Raw genomic sequence first — 18,614 nt, 5'->3', positions numbered from 1 at the left:
ACAATGAATTTTTCTCCACCATTCAAATGTATCGGCGAATGCTTGAGCGGTTCATTTCAGCCGATCCCGTGGGGCGACAATGGACCGGAGAAATGAGTGATGCTATCTCCCTCCTGATGTCATTTCCCTGATCCGCCTCATCCTCTGGCCCTGTGTACCTCCATTAATTAGAAAGCAGAGGGATTTCCACTCATCAGCTCATGGCTTTCTGCTTGTCTACTATCTGAAGACCTCTTTCCACTTCCTCAGGAAAGTCAGAAGGGAAAAACAAGAGATTGTTTCAATCCTATGGCGTTTAGGCTTCACGATGAACACGGCTTATAGCAATTTAAAAAATATTCATCAGAGTCTGATGAAATGAGAGGATAATGAAGTGATGAAGCTTTGCTTGGTTCCCCTTGACTGCAAGTTTGATGGTTCACTTAAGGGTGTGAAACGACTCCTATCAGTGTCACAAAGATTAATAATCGGTAGTTAAAACTTTGAAATAAAATATGTCTTTTGTGCTATAGACATGAATGATGTCTGAAACAATGCAAAAAAAAAAACACATTGCAGAGAGATAAGTGACAGCTTTGGCTCGAAAAGAATACAAAGGTTTTGCGAGAGAACGCAAAAGCATCGAAATGTATATTTTGTTTTTATATTTTTTCCTCCCATCTCTTATTTTTGAGACTCATATACAACGAGTAACAATTATCGCATATCTCCTTTATATATACAGTACTGTGCAAAAGTCTTAGGCATGTTAGCACCCCAAAAAATGGTTTTAAGTCAGTTATTTCTATCTTTTGCTGTAGTGTGTCAGTAGGAAATATCAGTTTACATTTCCAAACATTCTTTTTGCATTAATTGTAACAATCCACTGAGATTTGTGTATGCACAAGGAATCTGACAACAGCCGGTATGATCTGATCTCACCATCATCAAGTCCGTCTGTGATTACATGAAGAAACAGAAAAAACTGAGACAGACTAAATCCAGAAGAACTGCGGGAACGTCTCCGAGATGCTTGAAGAAACCTTCCTGCAAAGCTACCTGAAAAACTATGCCGTTTTAAACGCAAAGGGTCGTTACACCATATATTGATTTGAATTAGTTAATAGAAGTTAAATCATAAATAAATTCAATTTGTGATTTTATTTTTGAAAGCATTCTCACTTTACAGCATTTTAACACAAGTGCCAGTACTTTTCACAGTACTGTAGCTTTGCAGGAAGGTTTCTTCAAGCATATTGGAGACGTTCCCGCAGTTCTTCTGGATTTAGTTTTTTCTGTTTCTTCATGTGATCACAGACGGACTCGATGATGGTGAGATCAGATCAGATCATACCGGCTGTTGTCAGATTCCTTGTGCATATAGAAATCTCACTGGATTATTACAATTAATGCAAAAAGAAAGTTTGTAAATGTAAACTGATATTTCCTACTGACACACTACAGCAAAAGATAGAAATAACTGACTTAAAACCATTTTTTGTGGGGGGGGGGGGGTATTAACATGCCTAAGACTTTTGCACAGTACTGTATATATTTATACACACAGTATATGCATTTATTTAATCAATAATACAGTAAAAACTGTAATATTGTGAAATATGACTATAAATTAAAAGTTTTCTGTCACAATCTGGCAGTGCAGATACATTGCACAATGAAGGAGAATAAACTGAACAGTCTTTATTCAATCCACTGTCAGAAACACAGGAGTTCGCTGCAGAATAACATAAACACAACCACTTATATATAGACGATGACCTGAACAGAACCAACCAGGAAGTATTTATACACAAGGAACATGAGGGGGGACTAAATGGGAATAGCTGGACAAGTATTAACTGATTAGTAACCATAGAGACTAACGAGAACTAATACAGAAACGACAGGAATGAACCAAACAGAACATAATCGTGACAGTACACTCCCCTTCAGGAAGGCATGTCCTTGCGCTGTAACTGAAACTCCCACTGCGGAGGGAGGGAGTGGAGCTGACGGTGGGAGGAGCCAGGGTGGAGCTTTGGCAGAATGTCTATGCGGAACCCGGGACTGACTAACGGAGGTGGAACCAAGGTGCATGGAGATCTTTGCGAAGGACCAGGGTGACATCCGCGGCCCGGAAGCCCTAGGTGAAGCTGCTGGCTCGCGGGACCGAGGCCAAGACGGGCTGACAGGCTGAGGTGGAGACATGGGCCTGGAGGCCCGAGTTGCAGCCGCAGACTCTATCTTATGCCGAGCTGGTGGAGGGGAAGCCCAAGACGAAGTCGAGGAGCCACACAGAGCAAGAGGCCAGTGAAGGGGATGTGATCAGGAAGTCAGGCGGGTACATCAGAGGAGAAAGATCTCAGGACGGTATCGGAGTATCCGGGCAGTCAAACAGGACCGACAGAGAAGGCGAAGACTCAAGGGTGGGGACTCGGGAGGGAAATGGATCCGTGAACCACAGATCTTTTAGGCAGAGCTCCGCTCCAGGCTCTGGGATGGACTGGACAGATTGCGTCGGCTCTGTGATGAGCCTGGTAACAGGCTCTGGTTCGGGCTCCCTCTCTGCGCCGCTGATGATGAACTGGGATTCTCCCTGCTGTAGCGTCCACCACCAGTGTGCCACCAGTGGCCTGTTCTAGCAGCTGATGAGCCGGATCGGCAGACCGGGGCGAAGATGGAGGGAGCGAGGATGATGGGGAAGCCGGAGGGAAGGAGAAGCCTGGTGGAGCCTAAAGGGTGGAGGGGCAAGGTGTAGCAATAAACCCGAAAGTCCATGGCTGAGGCAGAACGACAACTGGCCGAGCCTGATCCAAAGAGACGATTGAGCCCGGAGGAGTCCTAGGGCTGACGGACCATGTTGGAGTCGAGGGAACGGTGAGTATTTATCCACAAGGAACATGAGGGGACTGAATGGGAACAGCTGGACGAGTATTAACTGATTAGTAACCATAGAGACTAACGAGAACTAATACAGAAACGGCAGGAATGAACCAAACAGAACATAATCGTGACAGTACACTCCCCTTCAGGAAGGCATGTCCTTGCGCTGTAACTGAAACTCCCACTGCGGAGGGAGGGAGTGGAGCTGACGGTGGGAGGAGCCAGGGTGGAGCTTTGGCAGAATGTCTATGCGGAACCCGGGACTGACTAACGGAGGCGGAACCAAGGTGCATGGAGATCTTTGCAAAGGACCAGGGTGACATCCGCGGCCCGGAAGCCCTAGGTGAAGCTGCTGGCTCGCGGGACCGAGGCCAAGACGGGCTGACAGGCTGAGGTGGAGACATGGGCCTAGAGGCCGAGTTGCAGCCGCAGACTCTATCTTATGCCGAGCTGGTGGAGGGGAAGTCCAAGACGAAGTCGAGGAGCCACACAGAGCAAGAGGCCAGTGAAGGGGATGTGATCAGGAAGTCAGGCGGGTACATCAGAGGAGAAAGATCTCAGGACGGTACCGGAGTATCTGGGCAGTCAAACAGGACCGACAGAGAAGGCGAAGACTCAAGGGTGGGGACTCGGGAGGGAAATGGATCCGTGAACCACAGATCTTTTAGGCAGAGCGCCGCTCCAGGCTCTGGGATGGACTGGACAGATTGCGTCGGCTCTGTGATGAGCCTGGTAACAGGCTCTGGTTCGGGCTCCCTCTCTGCGCCGCTGATGATGAACTGGGATTCTCCCTGCTGTAGCGTCCACCACCAGTGTGCCACCAGTGGCCTGTGCTGGCAGCTGATAAGCCGGATCGGCAGACCGGGGCGAAGATGGAGGGAGCGAGGATGATGGGGAAGCCGGAGGGAAGGAGAAGCCTGGTGGAGCCTAAGGGGTGGAGGGGCAAGGTGTAGCCATAAACCCGAAAGTCCATGGCTGAGGCAGAACGACAACTGGCCGAGCCTGATCCAAAGAGACGATTGAGCCCGGAGGAGTCCTAGGGCTGACGGACCATGTTGGAGTCGAGGGAACGGTGAGTATTTATCCACAAGGAACATGAGGGGACTGAATGGGAACAGCTGGACGAGTATTATCTGATTAGTAACCATAGAGACTGACGAGAACTAATACAGAAACAACAGGAACGAACCAAACAGAACATAATCGTGAAAAAAATTTGCAAAAATCTAACCTTTCATTGAAATAAAATAATTTTATTTTTTCTCCAAAACACTAATATATTGATTTGCTGCTCAAGAAATACTTTTGATCAATGTTATAAACCATTGTGCTGCTTAACATTATTATTGTGGATATGGTGATACTTTTTTCAGGATTCTTTGATGAGTAAAAAGTTTAATGAACAGCATTTATTTATTAAATAGAAATCGTTTGTAACATTACAAAATGTCTTCTCTGTCAAATGTCAATTTAATACATCATTGATGAATAAAACTATCAATTTAGCTTTAAAATGTATGCAGCAAAATCTGTTTTCAACATTGATAATAATAAGAAATGTTTCTTGATCAGCAAATCATATTAGAATGATTTCTGAAGGATCATGTGACACTGACGACTGGCTGAATATTCAGCTTTGCATCATATAAATAAATTATGCTTTTAAATGCATTAGGAAAGAAAACAATTATTTTAAATTGTAATAAAATTTCACAATATTACTTAATGTATTATTTATATTACTTTATGTGTTATGTTACTTTATGTATTATTATTTAATGTATTTTTGATTAAATAAATGCAGCCTTGTTGAGCATAAGAGACTTTTAAAAAAAAAACATTAAACAATTGTAATGTTTCCAAATGTTTCCAAATTTAGGAACCATATTCCTCCCTAAAAATAAAATAATGCATTATTTTAAATACTAAAATATTGAATAAAAAATAAGTAATTTAAAATAGTTCAGTCTACTTTTGCCAAACATTTGCTTGAGTATTGTGCATTAGCTTAGCAATATGTTAATGCCAAACTCTATTGAAAGTAACAGCATGGCAACCACCAACAACACTAGCATCATGGCAGCTACTTTTGCGTTTTATAAAAAAAAAAAAGTTGTTATAATGCAATTTTGGGGTGTGTTTACCCAAAATACATTGGAGAAACGACTATTTATTTGAACAAAACACAAAAATCCAAATACAGGGAAGAGAAAAGACTCTCCCTTCTGCAATGCTGCCGGAGAGTGGAGGAGGCAAAAGTGTCATCAATTTTTCATTCTAAGCAGCAGAGCTAAAACGACCAAATTTTCCTGTTGTCTCTGTGAGGATGCTCAGGGGCAAAGACCTGCAATTAGCAGATATGTGGGTGGGCATCTTCCACTGCATCGAAGCACGTTAACACAATGAATGTAGATGAGTTCAGAGCGAGTCTGAATCTTAGACGTGTCATTCTCCTGTCTGGAATATGAAGACGTTAACGCTGATTAGTCTCTCTAATTAAAGCATGCTCCCCTGACACCACAGATACATGAACTCAAGGCTTGCATGCGGTCGAGTGGGTGTGTGTTTGTAGAAAAGATCTTGAACTACAGCACTATATTAAGATGACGTGGAGTTTGTGTCGATGCTCAAACTCCATTCACAGTTTGATCGGAAAAGTAACAGTCAAGTATCTTTGACTAAGGTTTTTCCTTCTAAAATCCTTTTATTGAATAATAAACAAAAAAGACTATTTCTGACACAATAAGAGAACAGAATTCACAATAAGAGATCAGTTTGGTTATTCTTAAACGAATTTGACGAGAAATGTTCATATTGAGAAGATATTGAACAAGTTAAGCAAAAGTCTCTCCAAAAGTGTTTGGAGATTAAAAAAAAGAAGTCAGTAATTCTTAACTAACCCATTTTTACAGGCAATATTCAGGCAATTTTTTTTTTTGGAGCATAATATATATTTTTTTTATTATTAAATCATAATTTTATTTTTTAATGTTTTTATATGTAAACATTAGGAATTACAAAAATAAATATTTTTTGTACAACTTATTAATTATTCATTTAAATATTGTCAAATAATAAAATGCAAATAAATCAATGAAAAATGTAATAAATTAAAATGTGTGTGTGTGTGTATTTAGTCAATTATATAATATTATATATAAATAATTTTTTGCTTTCCTTGGCGTGTTTAAGAGAGTTTATGTGAGAAGTAGCTTTCTGGAATGATAAATGGATTATTCTTTTGAATCATTTATTTTATATGAATCGGTTCATTCAGTTCACCACACTGGTCAGAATTATTTGTGCACAAATCCGACTGATTCGATTCACAAGTTCAACTCAGTGACTCCATGAACCATTCACAGAGAAACTTCAATTTGTTTAATACGAAAAGCAATTGAACAAGACAAATAGACCACTTTTATGGTGCTTTTGTGTCCTTTTTAAAGCTTGAAATTGCACCATTCACTGACCATTCGCTGTAATTTCTCTGCCTAAGAAAGAAAGGTACTTTATACGGGTTTGAAATGACATGAGGGTGAGTAAATAACGGCAGAATTTCCATGTTTGTGTGAACTAACCCTATAACCCCAGATGGACGTTCTAATAAGAGCTGAATCTGATGGCGAGGCCTCTCCGTCTCTCTCCCCCTCCCGCACAGGGACATGACTGAGCAAAAGAGGAGACGCTTCATCTGTGAGATTAGCTCCGGCAGGCCGGCCGCTGGACATGGACTCCTGGACTGACTTAGTTCTGGGTATTGAGATCCACTCGCAGATGACAGATGAAATCTGTCTCCTCCGGTTGGACGTGTAGCTGCAGGTGATACATGATCACAGATAAAAGGACACGAGGTGGACGGTGGGGGATGGAGACCACGGGGCCCCGATCTCTGCCATGCTGATGTCACTGCCGCAGGTGGCTTCCTAACCCCACCCCCCAACCGACAAATAGCCAATCACACGCTTACAGCCCATTCCGACGTACTCAGTGAGAAATGCATTGTGTGTGTGTGTGAGAGAGAGAGAGACTCACAGAAGTTTTATCTCATCCCCATCTGTGTGGTCACAGGCACGATGATCTTGGACCGCAGCCATGTCAACCTTCATGCCATCCAGAACTGGAGAAAAAGAGAGAAAGGGAGGAGGTGCAGGGGTGTCATTTGTAAACAGGGTGTAATTCTAATCCTATTTTATAGTAGGGTGCAGCAGGACTAAAATACTCTTAAAGAAAATGTGCTTATTATTCTGGTCCCAAAGAGTATATATATATATATATATATATATATATATATATATATATATACACACATATAATGTATGTATATGTATATGTATATGTGTATATATATATATATATATATAGGGGAGAGCGGGGCACAACCTAACGCTTTTTGACTTTCTCAGTTTGTGTAAATCTACTTATGGTTCAGAGTATTTATTTTTTCCCACATTAATTTCCCACATGTCTACTACAATTATGTGTTTTTGTTTTATTAATATAGTATATACTTTTTTCTTGATATACCCCGAAAGAATGGAAGTGAAATGTGACAACATGCCCCATAGGTGGGGTACATTGTAACATGTGTGGGGCACATTGTAACATAACATATGGCAGCTTAAAATGTTATCTGATCTAATAAAAAATATATACAAAACAAACTAAAATATTTTCTAAATAAAATACAATTAAAAAACTTTTTCATATAAAATAATGGTAATTTTTAATAATTAAATAGAAACTCATTTTTGAGTTTTGACTACGAACACATGAAAACACAGCTATACAACATAGTTCAAAACAAATAAATAATTAGTAATTTCTGAACATTGACTCTCAGTCTTTATTCACCTTTTTCTCACGTTTTCTCAATAAAATTAATAAAAGTATAGAATATAATAGTATATTTCTAATAGGGGCACATTGTAACGCAGTGTTACAACATGCCCCCGCCTGCACAACTGGGATTTAAACCCTGCTAGTGTCTTCTGCTAGTTAGCGAAACATTAAAGAACTATCTCAACTGTTAAATAACATCTTGGAGATTAAAATAATATCAGATTTGTCTTATTTTAAATAAACACAAAAAATAGAGATGAAAAATGAACTTAAGTAAGAAATTTACTTTTGCTATGGTTTAGTAAATGTCTATGGATATCTTCCAAAAAAAAAATAATTTTGGCGGATTTTTTTTTATATATATAGTGTTGATATGGCAACTAGTAAATAAACAAAGTTCTGTCATCCAAGCATGTGCGGAAGTATTTAAAACAAGCGTGTTACAACTAACCCCGCGTTAGGTTGTGCCCCGCGCTCCCCTATATATATATATATATATATATATATATATATATATATATACACATATAATGTATGTATATGTATATGTATATGTGTATATATATATATATATATATATATATATATATATATATATACAGTATATATATATATGTATATGTATGTATATGTATGTATATGTATGTAATGAGCATCACAATTAGTGTGAAATAAAAAAAAAAACTGTTTTGATTCAAAATAAATACAAATAAAGGCAAGGAGTCCTTTTACACATGAATATGGCACATAAAAACATATTTCACCCCAAAATCAAAAGGAACTTTCAAGCATATTTTCCTCCCAAATTCCCATTACTGTGAATAATTGAACAATCAATTCTGATATATTATTTAAACTTGTACAAATAAAAAAAGTATTTGTCATAATACAGTAGAAATTGTTTTACTGACCCAATGCTGATTTAAATGTTTAAAATCATTGTATTAGAGTCATTCTTTTAGAGTATTTATAATAAAATTTACTACTGTAATAAGAAATTAGAAAATTAGGAATTACAAAAATAAAGTAGTTTTGGACACCGCATGGTAATTTAAATATGGTCAAAATATAAAATGCAAAAAAAAAAAGAAAAAAAAAAGAAGTCTGTAGTTTGTGTGTGTGTGTGTGTGTGTGTGTGAAAGAAATTAAATCAGATAATCACATATTAGAATGATGTCTGAAGGATCATGTGACACTGAAAACTGGATTAATGATGCTGAAAATTCAGCTTTCCTCACAGGAATACATTACATTTTAAAATATATTACAATAGAAAACAGTTATATTAAATTATATTCTTTCTGTTTGTAAAAATATTATTATTTTTTCTGTATTTTTGATGGGAATGACTGGAACTAAACATAACCCTAACAAATGCTGTTTTGGTGATCATCACTATACAGACTATAGATCAAAAGATGTTAAGTTATGTTTTCCCATTTTTTAATACTCAAAGTTTTGTTCTAATAAGTAATTTAAGCATTTTCCCCAGTGTTTCTCTGTACAAGATGATCAGCCCTGCAGGCCTGTAGTAGTGTAACACAGAGAGCTCTCCGTTTATCTTATCACGGCTGGACACCTGTGGAAACGGTGAACACTGAACAATTATGTGTTTCTGCCGTAGAACTAAAACACTGCAAACGCTCTCAGGAAACCTCTCGAGAAGCCAATGGACTACAGTTCACTGAAGTTAGCGGGAGTGAAAGTGCTTAGCGAAACCTAAACGTTTAGTTTTGACACACTGAAAAAGAGGATCGTGGTCTGAGAATGAGATACAGTAGTTCTAGAGACTGTGAAAACACAGATAGTAGAGACAAATGAGGGACATTGACAGGCATTGGTCATTAGCAGAAGGAGAAAAAATCAACTTTAATCCACTCAGCGGAGAAACAACTTTCTGAATATCCGCAATACTATCTGCATTTGGCCTTTAGTGAGAATGTTTTTATTTCTTTGGCAAAGTGGTACAAGCGTGAAATGAGAACTTATTTTGAACGATGTGATAAAGTTTAACTTAAAAGTCTGTTTTATTGAGTATTTTTCTCCTGTGTTCTGTTGGTTTTGGTAGGAGTGAGGAACACCTGTGTGGTGTCACGCTAATGGCCTTTTTAACGCTCCGCTCAATCCCATTTAAGCACGACTTCCTTCATTTCTGATGTAATTTCCTCCCTGTAATTACTCTTTTCGTTCCCCTGTTTATCAGACAATGTACCTGCAATGGAAATATAAGACCTTGACTAGCCTTTCGCCGGACAAAAACAAAATTTAATTTGATGTGTTTGGCTGTCGAACATCATTGTTGAAGGGATGCAATTAAGACAATATTATCTGTTTTTATTTTAGTGTTGGAACTGGGACATGTGGAAGCTTTATGATAAGCAGTGAAATAAAACTGGCCACTATCTGCAACGGTGACTTCAGTGGCTTCCAGCTCAATTAACGGTGCATTGGCGTGGAGATTGCTGGACGGTCCCGTTAAAGCAGGACGCAGATGTGATTGTCGGCAAGCCAGGTGAGGAAGCAGACGTTGCCATGATCCCCGTGTAAAAGCACACACCTCAGGGCATTACATACTCCACTTACATGATTCTCAGTGTCCATCCCTCAACAGCACTTCATCCATTGCCTAAAAAAAAAAAGACATGATATTGTCATGGTATACATCCACAAAAAATATTCATGTATAATGGTATTTGCCAATACCAGTACTGCCATGGTACAAAAAATAAATAAACATGTTCCCATTTATTTTTCCTATAAATTCTTTATATTGTTTTTTCAGGGGGAGATTTTTTTGTCCCTAACAAAAAACAAACAAGAAAATAAATACAATTCTATCTATCTATGTATGTATGTATGTATGTATCAATCTATCTATCTATCTATTTATGTATGTATCTCTTTATCTATCTATCTCTTTATCTATCTCTTTATCTATCTATCTATCTATCTATCTATCTATCTATCTATCTATCTATCTATCTATCTATCTATCTATCTATCTATCTATCTATCGTTCGTTCTATCTACTGTTCTATCTATCTATCTGTCTGCCATCTATCTATCTATCTATTGCTCATTCTATCTATCTATCTATCTATAATTTATTCTATCTATCTATCTATCTATCTATCTATCTATCTATCTATCTATCTATCTATCTATCTATCTATCTATCTATCTATCTATCGTTCGTTCTATCTACTGTTCTATCTATCTATCTGTCTGCCATCTATCTATCTATCTATTGCTCATTCTATCTATCTATCTATCTATCTATCTATCTATCTATCTATCTATCTATCTATCTATCTATCTATAATTTATTCTATCTATCTATCTATCTATCTATCTATCTATCTATCTATCTATCTATCTATAATTTATTCTATCTATCTATCTATCTATCTATCTATCTATCTATCTATCGTTCATTCTATCTATCTATCTATCTATCTATCTATCTATCTATCTATCTATCTATCTATCTATCTATCTATCTATGTTTGTATCTCTTTATCTATCTATCTATCTATCTATCTATCTATCTATCTATCTATCTATCTATCTATCTATCTATCTATCGTTCTATCTATCTATCTATCTATCTATCTATCTATCTATCTATCTATCTATCTATCTATCTATCTATCTATCTATCTATCTATCTATCTATCTATCTATCGTTCATTCTAACTATCTATCTATCTATCTATCTATCTATCTATCTATGTTTGTATCTCTTTATCTATCTATCTATCTATCTATCTATCTACCTATCTATATATCTATATATCTATCTATTTATGTTTGTATCTCTTTATCTATCTATCTATCTATCTATCTATCTATCTATCTATCTATCTATCTATCTATCTATCTATCTATCTATCTATCTATCTATCTATCTATCTATCTACTCATTATGTATATACCATAATCTTTATCTGAGGTACTTTAACAAATGCCATGGTATTCCACATGACCCAAAAAAACAAACAAAAAACATAATGAAACATTTATTCTATTTTGTGCCTTTTATTTTTCTTTCTTTTTTAATTGTTCTTGATGGAAAATTTTGTAGAAGATTTGGCAGATTTGTTAGCTTGGAAAATGCCACAGTAATGCTGTCAGATCTTCTTTCAACATCAGCTGATAAAGGGAGCAGAGGGGCATTTTATTGACAAGTAGAGGAATATTTAGAAGAAAACATCCATGCAGAAACTAGGCTGTGTTTGTCAGGACTGCATCCCAACAGCTGAATCCATTCTCATTAGAACGATTCGGCAGCTTCCACAAATCCCAGGTGGCCTCTTTTATTTGTCAGACTCTTGTGCAGTTACGGTGTTGAGATGCAAATTTGTCTCCCATTAAAATCTGTACGCATGAGTAAAGGAGGTATCCAACAAACTTCACACAGCTTCATGAACCAAACCCATCCATTGCTCGTGGTTAACAAGAAACTGCATGATTTTGCTGATGCATTTTTAGTGGAAAAGGAAAGTGACTGTGACTGACAAATTGCCCGTAAAGACGGCAGCATTATTGTAAGGTTTAGCATTATGAAACTTGCCGTGTATAACACTATCACTTTCCCAGATAACTTTGCAGAGGTGCATTAATCACGATCTAAAAATAATTTTAAATTAATCGTTTTCATTTACTCACTTTTTCATTCTTTCAGCTCTTAAGCCCCGTTGACACCAAGATCGATAACTATAAAGATGATTTTACAGTATAAGGTAACTACATGGGTTAAGGTTAGGTTTAGGGGTGGTTCAGGGTTAATACCCAGTTATTACCCAGTTATTGTAATTACTATAATAACTACATAGTATGTACATGAGGAACAGGACTGTAAAATAAAGTGCTACCGATAACTATGACGATAACTATATTAGTGTCACCAGTGGACAATATCGTTCTGTTTATTCTCGTTCACACCAAGAACGATAACTATAAAGTTAACTAGGCCTCTATCGCGGTCCGTGTGTCGTCAAATGCGGCTCTGGTTAGTAGCGTAAATGAATTTCCGTCTGCATTTTTGTCAATGGACGGACGGTAGTTTTGAGAAGAAAATTAAACTCATTTAGTTGAAATGACCTGAAGTTTTTTTGCCGATCTAATGACTCTTATGAGCCCTTTCTTCAAACATACAGCGCAATTAGTGAAATTAGATTTTCGCACTAATGATTCTTTTAAACTGGTTCTTTTCAGCGAATCAAACCATACAGCTCGACCAATACATGAGTGAAAGACTCGTAGGAGTCATTCTTTTTAGTGAATTAGAAACATTACATTTCTTGCAATTCCCATGCCTTGTGGTTTCTGTGTACACTATACTGAAAAATACCAATTAATCGAATTTAAAAGATTTTACCTATTAGGACTGTAACCTATTACCTATTTACCTATTAGTGATTCAGCCAAACATTTTAGTTTTATATCAGAACAATTAAATATGTAAGCTTATTTCCGCCACAGAATAAAAAATGAAAAAGGAAATTGTGACACTTCATTTCACAATTCAGACTTTTTTTCTCGCAATTCAGATTTTTTTCTTAGAATTACGTAATATAAATTCACAATTGCGAGTTTAAAGTCAGAATTGCAAAATATAAACTCAGAATTTTGAGTTATAAATTCACAATTTCGAGTTATAAAGTCAGAATTGCAAGAAATAAACTCACAACCTCGAGTTGTAAAGTCAGAATTGCGAGACTAAACTCGCAATTTCAAATTATGAAGTCAGAATTGCAAGATATAAACTCGCAATTTTGAGTTTTAAAGTCAGAATTGAATGATATAAAGTTGCAATCGTGAGTTAAAGGTCCCGTTCTTCGTGATCCCATGTTTCAAACTTTAGTTAGTGTGTAATGTTGCTGTTAGAGTATAAATAATATCTGTAAAATTATAAAGCTCAAAGTTCAATGCCAAGCGAGATATTTTATTTAACAGAAGTCGACTACAGTGAACGGCTCGTTTGGACTACATCCCTCTACTTCCTTCTTTAATGATGTCACCAGAACCGTTTTTTGACTAACCTCCGCCCACAGGAATGCTCCCTCAACTCTACTGGCTACTTGCGCACTTCTTATAACTTACTGTTTACTCAGCTCTTACGGTGATTTTCTGAAGTAAAACTGACGCTTCATCTTTTGTGTGATGTACAATAAACTTTATTAAACTCATCAGTATATGTTTGATCATCATTCAGACATCAGACTTGTAACAGTTAGGCTATTAATAAATAATGGATACATACAAGCAGATGACAAATACGTTATAATAAGCATAATTAAACTACTAAACTATACCTGTTTCATCTCTTTACAGCACTCTGACTCTGTAGGCATTATTGTCCGACTCGAAATGAACGCCCTTACTGAGAGTTTCTGATATTATCATCATTCCGTGAGATGAATTTTCCTGACAGACTGAGCGCGAGCTCATGAAGCTCCGCCCCCTGCGTCGTCCAGTAGCACCCCATTTGCATTTAAAGGGCACACACTAAAACAGCGCGTTTTTCTGTGCCCCCAAAAATGACAATTTAAAGATGCTGTAAAAAATTATCTGTTGGGTATTTTGAGCTGAAACTTCACATACACACTCTGAGGACATCAGAGACTTATTTTACATCTTGTGAAAAGGGGCATAATACGGGACCTTTAAAGTCAGAATTGTGTGATATGAACTCGCAATAATTTTGAGTTATTCAGTCAGAATTTTGAGTTATACAGTCAGATTTGCAAGATATAAACTCACAATTGCAAGTTATAAAGTCAAAATTGTGAGATATAAACTCGCAATTCCGAATAATAAAGTCAGAATTGCGAGATATAAACTCGGAATTTTGAGTTGTGAAGTCAGAACTGCGAGTTTAAACTCGCAATTTCGAAATAAGAAGTCAGAATTGCAAGAAAGAAACTCTCAATTTTGAGTTTTAAAGTCATTATCGCATGATATAAAGTCGCAATTGTGAGTTATAAAGTCAGAATTGTGTGATATAAACTCACAATTGCAAGTTATAAACAATTTCGAGTTGTAAAGTCAGAATTGCGAGACTGAACTTGCAATTTCGAATTATGAAGTCAGTATTGCAAGATATAAACTCGCAATTTCGAGTTTTAAAGTCAGAATTGCGTGATATAAACTTGCAAGTCAGTCTTTTTTCCCCTCAGAATTTATATCTCGCATTTCTGACTTTATAACACGCAATTGCAAGTTTACATCTCACAATTATTTATAACTCGCAATAGTGAATTTATATCACGCAATTCTGAGAAGGAAAATTCAGAATTGTGATATACAATCTCGCAATTGCGAGGAAAAAAGTCAGAATTGTGAAATAAAAAGTCGCAATTAACTTTTTTATTTTTTAATTCAGTGGCGGAAACCAGCATTCCTTGCATTAAAGACAACCCCTCCGCCATCTTCGGGTAGTTGTACTATTTTGACCAAGTCCAGCTTTTCTCCAACACAAGCTATTGTCAAGCGTTGGGTGTCCCAGCAAAGGGAAATTAATGGAGTTCAGGCGGCAGAATTAGTTCTTGTGTTTGGTAAGCGTCTGTGGGTGCCAGAGCGCAGGTGGACAGCTGTGGGGGACGTCTGCATCTCTCACGCTTTACTGCACAGGACTCTCTCTCCTACCACACACAGAACATACGCTGTACCTGCAGCTTTAACATTCATACGCAGCGCTCTGATTGATTGTGTTGACAGATTAAAATGTGAATCTGTAACTCCAGATGTTTGGAAGCCTTGATAATTGTATTTCAGTATTTCAGTGTAATCTTAATGCTTTTGAATTAGGGGTGGGCAGCATGACCAAAACATTACATCATGATACGAGTCATTTTATCACGGTACAGGACAAATAAATGTTGCATATATCACAATATACAACATTTATTTATCCTGTATGTAACAAATAAACCATATAATGTATATTTCTGATTAAAGATGACCTATTATGCTTTTCTTGTTGCTGCTGTTTGAGCATGAAAAATGTCTGCAAAGTTACAATGAACAAAGTCACTCCAAAAGGAGTTATTCTCTAGTGCGCACTGTTTCTGAACTCCCTGAAAAACCTTGATTGTAGTCTTGAGTTTTCTCCTGGGAGCAAACACGTCACAATATTCCTCATTTAAATAATTCCCGCCCATGGCATATGCAAAAAAGAAAAGAAAAAAAGTGAAAAATAATGATGTTTTTTTATATTTAACCATAAAAACATATTCTAGTAGACCCCAAAAACAAAACCAAGACTTTGTAAAAGGGCATAATATGGATTCAATATTTTACAAATTAAAAGTACTTTTGAAGGTGAACCAAAATCTACTTATGAAACACTCGACTCAAAACAGTAAAACTGTATTATGAAATGGATAGTTGTGAATGAGCAACATTCAAAGCTGTTGTAAACACATTTTTCACAATTCAATCAATTCCTGATGGATAAAGTCCCACGGTCCCACCTTACATTTCTTTGTTGAATATTTTGTTTCACTCCGAAATACGTCACATTACAGAAGTAAAATGGACTGCAAATGTTTTGTTGATTTAATATCTAAAAGAGCACACACTTCACCTTGATTTTCTCTGATTCTTGGTCTGATTCTCTGTCCGTTCTTCCGGTTCTGGACTGGATCGGGACAGACGGGCAAGATCAGACCGTAGAGCGACAGGCCTTGCATTTTCACCAAACCACAATTAACAGGAATAGTTATTATCCTTGTCCTGCGAGTTCCCTGCAATGCAAATCCCAGATAGAAAGGGTTGGAAAATTATGCGAAAACTTGGGAGGAGAAAGTGGCTCACGTCTGTTTGCCGAATTAATCGCTTTCTAAATGGCTCCGGGCCAGGCAAAAGTTAACATTTGCAGTTTCAAAGGTTTTCAGCGCTTGCAATGAGCCATGAAATTACTGCATGCTGGTGAAAATGGCAGCTGATGAAAAGCCCACGGAGCAGGTCCCACAGGCGGACAGGCGGCACGGCGCGGGAGGGGAACGCAATCGCCCTCTCCTGCCCGACAGCCACGTGGAGGAAGAGGAGGCAGCGAAGGGTGCTGCGTCTGAGGAAGAAGTGCTCTCAGCAAATGAGGCCACATCTTCCTCACCCAACCGCATGGAAATACCTATCAGTATCAAATAGGGATGATGATTTTTAGACTTTGTAATTAATAAATGATAACCCCAATAAGCACCTTCACCTTGTAACGCCTTGTAACCAATTGACCTGAAGTCAAACAAGATTTGATTCGAGAGGCGAAGATTATCAGTGAGAAATGGCTTAACTTTTGGTTTGTTCCTCACAAAATGAATCCATATATTCCAAGTCTTCTGAATCCATATGATAAACTACTTCTTTTGTCCTTCTTTTAAGTGATCGGTTTGGGGATTTGTTTTTAATGAGCCCTACAACTAAACCATCAAAATATGAGGAAAATATTTGAATTATGAGAGAAGAACAAAACACTAAACTAGTAAAGGCATTTATCTGACAAAAACTTTTGGCAAAAAAAGGAGCTGCAGGTTTCATTTTACTATGCATTAAAAATAAAACTCACAGGAAAAAGCAAACATTGACTACAACTAAATTAGCTATTAATATTTCCCTGGTTCTCTTTAGTTTTTTTCTCGTGTTCATCATTTCTTTGTACGACAGCCTGGCCAAAAACGATGTCCGCACAATTTGTTTCATTGCGTTTTCACAAATAAAACAATTGACTCCAAGCACAACTATGCTAACAAAAAGATGAAAATGTCAATTTTCCTAGGCCGGACATCACTTCCCACTAATGTGTGTATGTGTTTTTTTCAGTGAAACAAATGAACAAATAGATATATGAAATATATGAAACAGATATTTATGAACAAACAGATATATATAACTGATCGAGTAATATATGAACAAACATATATATATATGTGTGTGTGTGTGTTCATACATTACCTGATCAGTCAATCAGATTGACGTATTTTTGTTTTACACTTTTCTTTTCTTCAGTTTTCTTGCTGCAGGTAATGACCCGTCCATGACCAATTACCCTGACGTAAACAACTTATGCTTTTGTTCAGCGCACACACGTTCGGCTGGAACATTGAGACGACGCCTGCAGGGGAAAAGGAGGTGCAGCTCCATGAAATACTGAAACACACCGTGCCAAAAGTGAAGTTCCTCTCCAGTGAGGAGGTGTGTGGCGCTCCACAGATTGCCTGCTTCCACGGGCGTAAATATTCTGATTGATTTCAAACATGTAGAAACCGACTCTGAGAGACGCCCATTAAGCAGTTTGTCTGGAAACGAAGCGTTTTATTAACACTGCTGCTTTTATTTTCCAGTGTCGGAATTGTTGACATCCTGAGGGTTGTTTTTTTGGGTTTTATTTTCAACATTCTGCCAATTTCTTTTCAGCTACTTGTATATGTTTCTTTGTCCCAGTATTAAGCTACAAGAGAGCTGTGTGAAAGATGTATTCCTGCTTCTCTTAAAACAGAATTTCAGATAAACAGAACTGTCAGATGAGCATAAAAGTGATTGTTTTGAATTTAACCCAGATGAATCTTTCCTCATAGATTATATGTTCAAACATGTCTATATCATGTTATCCTTCTTATGGAGCCCATCGCATTGGGCTAAAAATGTAATGACATCATATAGAGTTTTGGCTTTTCTATATTCTACTAGGATGTTTTCACAAATAATTTCCCCCTAAAACCCCAGAATATTTTTATGCGAGTTTCATTTGATATCTCCTTCCTCTGTACTTTCCTAACGCACATCAGAGATTAAAGGACTTCTCAAAGCACTGTGACACCAGCTTTGTGTGTGTGTGTGTGTGTGTGTGTGTGTGTGTGTGTGTGTGTGTGTGTGTGTGTGTGTGTGTGTGTGTGTGTGTGTGTGTGTGT

The 18,614-nt window shown here is 37.3% G+C and overlaps 1 protein-coding gene across 1 annotated transcript in view; it reads right to left on the bottom strand.

Annotated features, from left to right (window-relative positions):
• The window catches only part of zfpm2a (zinc finger protein, FOG family member 2a), a 212,887-nt gene that overhangs the window by 170,897 nt on the left and 23,376 nt on the right, over positions 1-18,614 (bottom strand). The window contains exons 14-17 of the mRNA XM_079893740.1: positions 17,659-17,818; positions 16,295-16,454; positions 10,288-10,330; positions 6,898-6,982 (exon numbers count right to left, since the gene is read on the bottom strand). The gene's annotated coding sequence lies outside the window, so the exon portion shown is untranslated. The remainder of the gene's footprint in view (positions 1-6,897; positions 6,983-10,287; positions 10,331-16,294; positions 16,455-17,658; positions 17,819-18,614) is intronic.

This window comes from Squalius cephalus (assembly GCF_949319135.1).
Source record: "Squalius cephalus genome assembly, chromosome: 15".
Taxonomy (NCBI): Eukaryota; Metazoa; Chordata; class Actinopteri; order Cypriniformes; family Leuciscidae; genus Squalius; species Squalius cephalus.
The sequence above is the reverse complement of the archived record's forward strand: the minus strand, read 5'-3'. Positions and strand labels throughout refer to the sequence as shown.